Source organism: Lonchura striata, chromosome 2, assembly GCF_050655825.1.
Source record: "Lonchura striata isolate lonStrDom1 chromosome 2, ASM5065582v1, whole genome shotgun sequence".
In the NCBI taxonomy this organism is placed as follows: Eukaryota; Metazoa; Chordata; class Aves; order Passeriformes; family Estrildidae; genus Lonchura; species Lonchura striata.
This window is the reverse complement of record NC_140704.1, coordinates 99,302,658-99,315,000: the sequence shown is the minus strand read 5'-3', so window position 1 is coordinate 99,315,000 and position 12,343 is coordinate 99,302,658. Positions and strand designations below refer to the sequence as shown.

The following is a 12,343-nucleotide window of genomic DNA, read 5'->3' as shown; positions in this document are numbered from 1 at the left end:
CCGTGTTTTTCCCCAGCTGAGCCGCGGGGAAGGAGGGCTGAGTGGCGGAGGGCCGGGCATGAGCGGTGATCCCGCTGCGGCCAGCAGAGGGCAGCGCCGGCCCGGGCGGCGCGGGAGCCGCGGGCCCGCACTGCCCGCACTGCCCCGCACAGTCTGTCCGCACTGCCCGCACTGCCCGCACTGCCCCGCACAGTCTGTCCGCACTGCCCGCACTGCCCCGCACAGTCTGTCCGCACTGCCCGCACTGCCCGCACTGCCCCGCACAGTCTGTCCGCACTGCCCGCACTGCCCGCACTGCCCGCACTGCCCCGCACAGTCTGTCCGCACTGCCCGCACTGCCCGCACTGCCCCGCACAGTCTGTCCGCACTGCCCGCACTGCCCCGCACTGCCCCGCACTGCCCCGCACAGTCTGTCCGCACTGCCCCGCACTGTCCGCACTGCCCGCACTGCCCGCACTGCCCGCACTGCCCCGCACAGTCTGTCCGCACTGCCCCGCACTGTCCGCACTGCCCCGCACAGTCTGTCCGCACTGCCCCACACTGTCCCGCACTGCCCCGCACTGTCCGCACTGCCCGCACTGCCCGCACTGCCCGCACTGCCCTGCACAGTCTGTCCGCACTGCCCCGCACTGCCCCGCACTGCCCCGCACTGCCCGCACTGCCCGCACTGCCCCGCACAGTCTGTCCGCACTGCCCGCACTGCCCCGCACAGTCTGTACGCACTGCCCCGCACTGCCCCGCACAGTCTGTCCGCACTGCCCGCACTGCCCGCACTGCCCCGCACTGCCCGCACTGCCCCGCACTGTCCCGCACTGTCCCGCACTGCCTGCACTGTCCCGCACTGTCCCGCACTGCCCCGCACTGCCCCGCACTGTGCGCACTGCCCCACACTGCCCCGCACTGCCCGCACTGCCCGCACTGCCCCGCACTGCCCGCACTGCCCGCACTGCCCGCACTGCCCCGCACTGCCCCGCACTGCCTGCACTGCCCCGCACTGCCCCGCACTGCCCGCACTGCCCCGCACTGCCCGCACTGTCCGCACTGTCCCACACTGCCTGCACTGTCCCGCACTGTGCACACTGCCCGCACTGTCCCGCACTGCCCCGGCACACGGTCGGACCCAACCGCGGGCCATGCAGCCCAAACGGCACCCGGGAACCCTCCGTGCTTCTCGGGAAGCAGAGGCAGCGCCCGCGGCGGTGCGTTTCCAGCGCCTCGCTCTTCAGTCGTGCGATTTCCTCGCCGTGTAACACATCGGTTCTTCTTATAGAATATGATAGGTGTTCATTACTGATAATTAGAGTGTTTGGAATCAATTTGTGCTTGTTTTCCAAATCAGTCCTCCAAGCGCTGGAGTGAAAGTAATTGCTGAAAACAAAAGTAGTTAGCTCAAAGCATTGGGAGTGATTTGGATGTAGGAACAAAAAACTTGGAGGGATTTGGGGGAGAAAAAGATGAGGCGAATGACCTCCCTTTTAAAGTACGAGATATAGCTGATACTGCAGCGGATCAGGTTTTATTGGGCTTCGTTTGTCGAGAAGCCTGTACGCACAGTTGTATAGAAGATGAATAGAATCTCACGCAGGCGACCTCGCTGCGGTGGCTCAGCACATTATTGTTCCAGCTTGTTGAGCCTTACAGAGCGGGAAGGGGATCGAGGAAGGGATTTGAATAACATTGTGGTTCAGAAAGAGATTCATAATTCTAGTATAATCAGCATGTTGGTTTGCCTCATAGTGACAGGTTGAGTTTATTTCCAAGAGACTGTTCTGTGAAATAGGCCATTAAAAGCCCTACACAGGGAATGGCTGTGTAGCTTCTGTAAGACTTGTGCTTCCATATCTATCTGTCCATTCTCCTCTGTTTTTGGATGGTGTGTGGATGCTGTGACTGCAGTAATAGTCTTATGTTAACTCAGTGTAATTTAATGAATTAAACTAGGTTTTATGGATTCCTGTATTATACATAAAAATGGCAGTTGATTATGTTTAAGTGGTTGTAGCATGGCACAAACATGTCTTTTTAAATTATCTAGAATTATGTAGTTGTTTTTAAAATGCCAGTAAAACTGCAGAATTCTTTGGCAGTATTTTGGTTTCATCAAAAAACATGGTACAACTGACTTGTGTAGCACCATGCTTTCACCCTCCAAATTTATGATGGTTGGTAAAAGGTAAAGGCAATTTTAAATGTTGTTGCTGTCTATACACAGTTATTTTCTTCAGCAGGTTTTGAAATTTTGTGAGAAATGGTCAATTGTTTGACATTCAATGTTGTTTGTTCAGCAGCCTTTTGTATTTCAGGCATATCTTTTAATATTGAACCTTAACAAGAAGGGCACTGCTTTTCACATAGTGCTATACAGACTGGATGGACTGTCATATCATTTATTGATTCCATAACCAGTTATCTTGCAGAGATGTCTTTTATAAAAACTGCTGATAGTGATTTGGGAGAATGAAGGGAAAAAATAAAAGAAAACGCTGTTCTACCTACTAGTATAGTATCCAAAATGCTATAGGTAAATGTTCATGTCTCTGCAGAGCTGCAGATATTTATCATTGCTGTATCTTAAACTTATGCCTTGCATTGACCTGATTCAGGAATTTTGTTTTGTGCTTTCGACAGGATTTTTTATTTTTCTTTATTTTTTAAGGATTCATCAAATAGTAGCATATATTACACGAAATTCTGACTTCATATCACCAACAGATTTAGAATAGTTTTATCAATATACGATGAATCCAGCAATCAATGCATTTTATTTTACTGTATCTGCTAAAACCTGCAGATCTCGATGTACTGATTATTTTGGAAGAGCTGTAAGAGGGGTTGTACTGAACAGTAACTGAGTACACTTCCCTAATAGTGTGGGGTGCAGGGCTGAGTTTTTCTTTTTTTTTTTTTTTTTTTTTTTTCCTTTTTTCTCAGCTTCTGATGATGATACATGGTTGGTTTATGCTTTGAACCACGTGTATGACTATTCTTTTTGAGACTAAGTAGTGATGGTTAAAGGTGTCACTGCCCCCTCTGCTCACTACCAGTTCTACCTGGTGGGATAGTTCTTAGGAATTTCTCCCCATTTGCTGCAGAAAAAATAGTTTTGTCAAAGTGAACCCATCAATGCAAAGAGTTGAATTTGTCTGAATTCACTGAGTATAAGTTTTATTGTTTATAACCTAACTAATTTATTTCATCAATGACCTTTCAGAAGTGACTTGCCAAGATGTCCCATTTAAAATTGTTTAGTTACATTTCACTTTATTAGACAGTGATTTGTGGGGTTTTTGTTTTGTTTTATTTTGTCGTGTTTTTTCCTTTTTGAAAATTATTGAATGCTGCTGATCGTCTCAGGTTACAAAGCTTAAATAATGGATTTTTTTGAGAAGAACATTTGATTTTTCAACCTGGCTTTGCTAGTCTCTTAATAAATACAGTGAAGCAGATCTTCAAATATATTTGTGAAATTTCAGGCGCAGTTGAGGAGATCTTACCATCCTTCTGACTACAGAGACCTACTGTCTTGTTCTATGTAATAATTTTTGCTTTACATTGTGCTGGCCTCGTCTGAGCCATAGAGTCTAAGTTATATAAGGGTTAATCATGGATAAAGATTTTCTAGTCACTCTCCCATTTTGTAGGGCATACTCTGTACATATGATTGTGTGTGTGTGTGTACATTCTGTGTTGTTTTTTGAATGCTGTCAGTATCCTCCACTTCTCTTCTAAGCTGTTTTTGACCCCTTCTTCAGGAAACAGTTCCAAAAGCACCACATAAGGTTAAAAATATAGACCATTATGCTTCCAATCATCTTGGATTACCCTTCTATATTGATTAAAAATTGTATCTTATTTTGATGGGCTAGTTTTACTCAAGGCAGGTATTAAATCTGAAGAAATCTCCCATGTCTATTCTAGGACCCAAATGCAACAGAAAATGTATTTCTTCTGTATTTATGCATAATATGAACTGAGTGCCTTAGGACACTTGAATTACCTGGGAGAGACTGATGTTGCTTTTATAGGGCCAAAATGCCTAGAGGACAGAGGGCAATGTATTCTGATGGTATAGCCTGTGAGTCTCCTTATAATGACAATTAAATTGGCTAAAAACTGCATTAAGAGTGGGACAGCAGGGTCTTGTTGTGGCTGGTTTCCCCTTTCCACACTTAGCAATTTTATCAGCATCTTTACATCTGATAACATATCTGGGTACCTTCAGCTTGGCCCTGAATTATCATCCTTGGGCCCTGCACTACTCGTAGTGAACACACTCTAAGTAGTGATGGGAACAGACTGTCAGCAGTGATGATATTGCAGCCATGGTCATGGCCCTGGGAGGTGCAATGATCCATCACCATGATGCTTGTTGATGAAAGTACTTCTGGAAGAAGTGGACATGCTTTCCCACTCAGTCCCTTCCTCTGAGCCCAAGTGGAGACCTTGCCCAGCATTCCAAGAATTACCTCTAACAGATGCTATCATCTCTTTCTGCAGATTGTTTTCCCTCCATAATGGGTTTGGATTTTACTACAGGTCCCTCCTATCCCTCCAGCATGCATTCCTTTCCTGATAGGATTTGAGACGTCTTAGAAGATGTACTTAAAAGTTGAACATAGGTTGAATTAATTCCTCTAGGAGAATTAATCTTTATCTCATAAGAGTTAGATGTAACCAGAGTTCCTTTACTCAGAATATTGCCTTAAGTATTGGGATAAGCTCTTGTGTTTCAGAACAGCAGCAGACTTCGGCATGGGTTGATCTTTTATCTTTTTTTGTTTTTAAAATAAAGCTAAGCTATTAGTACTATTTTACATGTTGATGGTGATTAATGAAACACACTGTCCTATAATAATAATGTGCTGAATATATTTAATTTGCTCTAAAATTAATATTCAATAAGTACTACTTTGTTTCACCCGAAATGTTTGCTATTAAATGCTTTTGAAAATGCAAACTCGGTGATTATAAGGTAAAATTTCACCACTTACAGCAAACAATCTATGCATTTCTATTGTAAGAAATATTGCATATTTTTCTAAATGTGCTTGCCAAATGAGTGAGTGTATTTTTGACATTGTTTAGCCTGCACTGGCTTGGAGAGGTATTCCTTTTCCAGTATTAATAGCATCTAACACCGTTCATTTTTCTGGCATATACTAGAGCAGTCAGAGCAAACTGAATTCCTGGTGAAGAACATTGTCTTAAACATTTGCTTTATCTGTTCATTCCAGTAGATGGCTACAGTTCACTACCAAATTGTGGCTATAATAGATTTTTTACAGTAAGTAAATCAGAAGATGAAGGTTGAATTACTATAAATGAGTTGACCTGTACATTTTTCTTATTTCATGTGCTTAGTCATGCACTATTCACTATTTTTCTATGTACACCTTTTTCAAACTGCAGCAAAATGTTATATTTTTCTTCCTGTTGGTTGAGATTTTATGTTATAAGTGACTCTCACATTTCTTGCAGTTTTCTGGTATTTCTAATTGTGCCTGATTGGAAGAATGCTTATACTATCCAAACGCTGAGGATACTCAATTGCTGGGAAGCTGCATGTTACTTTTATAAAAGTGGATATTTCCAGAGTCTCAGTGTTATTTTTTTGTTCCTGGGTTTAGGAATTTTAAATGGAAACTGGCCATTTAGCACATGCTTTTGCCAAGTTGACTTTAGCTTTCATAGAAGCAGATATTTTCTAGTAAGCCTTTTCAGTCCTAAGCATGAAGCAGTGACTAACACATACAAAAGTATGTTTACCTTTGCATTTCAGTCTGTGTTGTACATTGCAGTGTTTCATTGCTCTCAATTCCCGTCCAGATCTTTCTTTTTTTAAACTTAATTTGCATACAACTAAGTTGATACAAAGGAATTTCTTTTAATCCCCTGGAAAAGCAGCTTGCTTCTGAAAAGGTACTCATTAGCAGTTCGCAGAGTGGAATTCTTTCAAAGGTACATTACTCATTTGTACTGTATGAAGTAGTTCACAGTGCAACATTGAAATATTAGGTATGCCTTTTGACTTTCTCAGATCGAGTGATTCTGAATTTGTCATGTAAACTAGTGAATATTTTGCTTTAATTTTCAATGAGAAGGAAGTGTTGAAACTGACTTTAATTTGTAATCATATTTGCTGGTAAATGCTGCTACCATATCGCTTTAATTTTATCCTAATCCTTTCATTTTTGCCTTACAACAGCTACAAGCTGAGCACAGCAATTTAAGGTGCAGGTTTTTGTTATTTTACAAATGAAAGGGCCATTTTTTGCATTAACTGCTATGCTGTGCTATTGCAATTTTAGGTCCCTTTGCAATCAACTGCCAATTTATATAGCTGGCTACAACTGCTTAATCTATTATTAATAAGCAGTGCTACTGAGCTCTACAAATGATAAAAATGGTACCAGTTTTATACAGGAATTTCATTTTCATATCTAAACTACATACAATAACTTTATTCTCTACCATGAAGATAAATGTCTTAATTATTTATAAATTCTTTATATTTTATGGTATCGATTTAGAGATTCATTCATTATCCTTGAAATATATTGAGAGACCCTAGCTGTAACTAAAATATTTTTCATTTACCCATTTACTTACAATGTTATAGTCTTAAAGGCCAAAATTTAATGTGTTTACAAAATAGTTTTGCGGTCTAATACTGGCTTGAATATTCTAGAAAATAAATGGATGCTGTGTTATTCTTAAGTTCTAAAATTGAATATTTTGGATTATGTGTTAAATCTCAGCTTTCTTCTATGTTTAGATTTTTATTGTAGCCACATGATTCATTAAATGAGTTTGTCCTCTGAGAGGAAAATGCATTTGACCCCTTCTTGAGAGCATATACAAGAAGTTCATCAAGAATCACAGATTTTAATAAGGTAAACAGTGTTAGTTCTGTCCCCTCTGGTGTTTGTGGAACTGGGACATGTCCAGCACTCGATCCTCACGCTGTGGAAATGCACTGGCTGCCCCGGAGAGCACCTGGCTGTGTTTAGGACATCTCAGTCATGAGAAGGATTGTACCTGGAGGGCAATTATGGTCAGGACAAGGGATGCACAATAATAAGTCCCTGGAGCACTTTAATGGGCTGTAGGAAGGAAAGAAAGGGGGTGGGGGGGGAGGTGGAGAAAGGAGAAAAATTACTAAGGTACCAATTGTGTTTCTAAGAATGGACTGTGAGATACTAAACAGTGTTTGCTAGAATGTATTTCTGGTCATGCAAACTTTTGTCTAATCACATACCTAAATTTCTTGGAAACCTCTTCAGAATTTGTTTACCTAATTATTTAGGAAGAATGTAGGGATTTATTAAGTGTATTATTTTTGTGTAATATGCTTCCTAGATTAAGCATTTCCACAAAAGATTCACTGATCCCAGTGAAGTGGACATTATTTTTCCCCCCTCCTTTCTGGAATTTAATTTCATCTGAATAGTTGTGTGTCTTTTCCTTAATTTACTCACACGCGAACACGCACGCACACACACACACGCGTGTGCACAGATGTGAAAAGTTCAGGTTAAATGGGCGAACGCCGAGGCACGGAGCCCCAGGACTCGGCAGCGCGGTCCGTACTGCCTCGGGAGCGCGGGCGCAGGGCGCGGGGCTGTCACACGCCGGGATGGATGCCGGGCTGGCGCCTGCTGCTCCCGGCGCTGCCTCTCGCCTCCCGGCCCGGCGCGGCCGCGGGGCCGGGGCCGCTGCCCCTCCGCGCTCAGCCGCTAGGGAGTGTCGGAGGGAGAGGCTCCGATTAATTTTTCCACTTTGCCTGTGAAAAAGCTGGTTTAACTTCACCCCCAGCTGCAGCACTTGTGGGTTGTAAATAGACTCAAACATTACGAAGGTGTTTGTCTGTATGATCTTTAGAAGGATTTAAAGATAAGATGTGGAACCCTTTTATAAGCAGACATGAATTATTTTTGCTCAGATTTTGTGTTTACTCGTAACACTGCTGACACATTTAGTTAATCATCAACTTACTTGTATAATTTGTATAGTAAGTGCCACATACCTGACTGCTAAACAGGTAAACATTTTTAATCTGATTGGGGCTGAAAAACAGCAGCTTGTCTGTATCTAATTATTTTCTTAAAGGTTGGTCAGCAAATGTCATGTATTTCACCAACATTGTGCTTGCTTGGAAAGAGATATTTATATTACAGTGGCTCAAGAATCACAGTAAAAGTGCAACTGCCTTTAAAATGCATTTTGGTAGTTTAGTGAGTTGATTCAGTATTAAATACCAACAAATCTTTTTAAAGAATGACACAAACAAAATTACACCCATTTCCTTTTATTTACTGATCGAGGAGCTTATATTTAAATGACAGAAGTAGTAGATATAATAAGCTTGTGAATTCTTTCCTTCCACCTGGGGAATTAAAAAAAAAAAAAAAATTGTAACAAGAATACTAGGGTAGCTGACATCAGGTCTACATTATATGTTTGCTTGCCTGGGGTGCTCTCATAAAAATAAAGCAGAGCTTTATACAGTTATAGTGTGCACTAAATTTGTGTTCAACATCCATAAATAAAATATTAAACTATTTCTGAAGAAAAACTACTTGTTTTGAGATATTTCAGGCCAAAAAATATACCACTATTGTGGAGAGTAGAGGGTTTCCACTTTGGTTTTGCTTTCACTTTTTAACGATCATCATAGTTGCTACATACCTTTGTTATTGCTTTTACCTCTCTGGCAGGGTGGAATATACAAAGGAGGTTCTTTCTGTAAATCATATTTTAAAAAAATTCAGAGAGAAAACCAGCCATTTACGTTGCAGTATGTTTTGGTTCTGAATAAGCAAACTGTATGCCTAATGATTTCATAAGAATTTAATATTGTGTGTTTTACAGATGGAAAAATGTTGATAAATTTAGGTTAATTTCTACTCTATTTATGGAACTACTTATGCATTTTTTAAAAGAAACAGAGTCTTCTTAAATTATATATAACTTGAAAAAGGGTCTGTTGTTTATTTTATTTTAAATATTAGATTGTCCCTGAACAAGGCAGAAAGAGTATTATGTAGAACACTACTTATGGAAACAGCAAACTAGTAAATTTATGCTGCACTAAAAGAAAATGTTACATTATACTGATAATATTTGACTTTTGCACAATATTTAAATGAACATTAGTATAAATAGGAATGCTTAACTAAAACACAAGTTCATCGTGTAGGCTAATGCATTACTCTTGTATATTTGTACATGAGTGAACAATTATTCTAAAAAGTTTATACATGTGTTCCAGTGACCAAACTTGTATTGAAACAAACTGTTCCGATAGCGGTGACAGAAGACGTGGTTGATAGTTGTGTTTGAGAAGTAAATGGGCAAAATATTTGTGGATCTTTTAATGATTACAGTTCTTGATAGCTTTCATAAGAGTGCACATAATTTGTGACAACTCTAATAAAAAAATGTGGCAGAAAAACTTTCTGAGTTAGCGGCAAAGTAAATGGGGCAGGTTTTGCATTTTGAACAGAAATCTTATGAACTGTGATTGAATTTGTCGTGAAAGTGTGTCAGAATTAATAAAGTATTTACGTGCAAGGTTGCTGGGCTTTGCAGACTGGTTAGGGCTGAGGATTGGTTAACATGAAAAGTCATTTCTGTGCATTTGGTACTCGACAGCAAAGGACAAATGTACTTCTGTGCATTTTGGATCATAATGCCATTTCTCATTTCAAACAATTTTTGTCAGGACACCAGGCAAAACAATGATGCTTTGAGGACGTAATTAAAGATATTGTTCAAAGAACAACTTTCTGCATATTTGAATTATTACTGTCATCAAAATCATACAAATATGGAAATATGATTGCCAGAAGCACATAAATCAATGATCAGCATGGCCTCAAAATCCAATAAATATGTAGAGTTAAATACTTTAAAATGCAAATTGCATCTGATAATTTGCATATGGTAGAATTTAAAGGAAATTTTGTTGCTTAACAACCTCTAAGGTAGCAGTTAGGGCTATGGGTAAACATAGATTTTTTTATTCATCATTGGTCAAGTTGCAAGATTTGATAAATGATAGGAGACTGCTTTCCTTGGTTAAAATGACTGCATTCTTTACTGAATCCTGAAACTGCCTTGAAGTCATCTGAATAATTAAGAGTTAATTATTCTTCATCCATCTAAATCAGAAAAGGACAGATTTAGGGAAGGAATTTATAATTTTTGCCTCATGTCCTGTCATGTCGTAATGTGATAAACTAAACTGACTCCAAATAATATCTAGTGACCTTATAGTAATTATGCCTCACAAAACATTCTGGTTGAAATTTTTTAATTGCTTGCATCGATTCCAGAAACTACATCTTAACAGACTCTGAAGTTTAATTGTGTTCAAAAGGAAGCAGTAGAAAATTTGTGTTCTGTTACTGTTCTAGTTTAATCGTATCAGGATAGATACTGTACGGAGTCTTGCACTTTCCCCCCTCTGTTAGTGCCTCTGTTTTTTCTGTTTCACTCTTTTTCTATGCAAGCCATTATTTTTAAAGGATAGTGAATCAGGAATATAACTTTTTTTTTTTTTTCTCTCTAGGAAAAACTTCCTAAATTTAACAAAAGCAGACATTTTTCAGTTGCCTCAATTCTGGTTTACATGCTTTCTGCAACTTGGAAAAAAACATACCCCTAAAATGCAGGCATACAAAACAAAAATGTTCTGGCATCTGTCGTCTTGTAGAGAGAAGGACAGTTTCAGAACTGAAAATTGAAGCCTGTTTTTATTTGCTAATTTCAAAGTAGAATTTTTTTTTCCCAAGAAGAAGCGTTTACAAATGTTTACTGATCACAAGAGGAATTGTAATAAAGAAATCAATATGCATGATCCCTTTTCATGTAGTACAACAAGGTTACACTGTTAGGTTAAGTACAGGCTGCATTCCTTTTCAGAAAATCAATTTGCTGTATAGTGGGCAACAGCAAGTCTCTTCTGAAAGACTCATTTTATGTTGTGTGCACAGTAAATTCTATATTGATGTCTTCAAATAGTATTGACTGATTAAAAAAAAAAAAAAGAAGAAACTCTAAGCACAGTAACCTTAAAAGAGTATTATAATTTTCAAGTAATTGCATTCTTGCTACTTATTTAATTTATTTCTAAGAGACAAACTGATGAAACATATTATTACATGTCCTTTAAATTATTAATACTGTAAAACTGGTGTTGTGACATTATTCTCAAAATCTTTAAAAATATTATTTTCAAAATAGCAACAGAATACCTTATGTGATTTCAAATGCTGTGGATTTAGTGTAAACTTATTTGCTGAATTCAGAGGGTTTACTTGTTTGGGGGTTGTTGTTTTTGCTGCTTGTTTTTAATTTATTTTAAGGTTTGGTCATTGTTTGCAAAAAAAAGTAAGTATTTTCAGTTGTTATGGTTGTGTATATTTAAGCTGTGATGGTGCTTGCAAAGCAGCAGTGGATTTTTGTAAAGATTGTCTGTTACCTGTCTGTATTCCAAACAAAACAAGCAGTGCATAGAGAGGGAGGGGAAAAGTTAGTAGCTGCACTCAACCTCCTTAGACATAACATGGCTTAAAAGCCAGTTTTTATAAGGGAAATATATGGAAACGTGGTTTATTTTCAGTTCTTGTTTTCTCAGAACATAAAACTATATCTTTTAAAATGCTTTGACCATTTTTGATGCAACTGTTCAATTGTAAAGACAATCTTTTGCTTTTTGTGTGTTTTTTACTGAACAGTTCTTGATGGACTCTGACTTTTCCTTTTATTTCTGTCAACCCAATTACAGTACATTAGAGCGCACCCTGATCCTACTTGTTTGCCTGTTATGCAGTGTATATGTTTAACTCATAAGCATGTTCATTTAGATATTTCAGTCTGATCATGCTGAATGTCTTGCAGCAACACATATTGATGTCTACAGAACATTAGATACTTTCAACCTTAGTTATTTATTCTAGAAATTCTGAGATACAAATATATATGGTTTTGATTGCTTTTGAGATGTCGTATCTGAAAAAATGGATTTGTTTTTTCTCTGTCAACTTCAGTTGTTCATTAATATGCCCTAAATAAATTCAGATTTTAATTGAGAGAATTTAATTAATTAATATTTGATTTACTTAGAAAAATACCTGTAATTTGAATTAGAAAACTGGCTAAACCATTCATATATTTAGCCCCAGAGTTAAATACTGTTTATTACCAATTCACTTACTAAAAAAAGCCCAACAAATGTTTACCTTTTAAAGGCAGGCTGGATTTAACATTTACTAGTGTTAGAAAGACACTTATCTAATGATGTAGCTGTTTTCCATGCATTTTCTTTTTTTAAATTTCA

General features: G+C 39.0%; 1 protein-coding gene across 5 annotated transcripts in view; it reads left to right on the top strand.

Moving 5' to 3' along the window:
* The window catches only part of ZNF407 (zinc finger protein 407), a 333,913-nt gene that overhangs the window by 45,704 nt on the left and 275,866 nt on the right, over nucleotides 1-12,343 (top strand). The window lies entirely within an intron of this gene.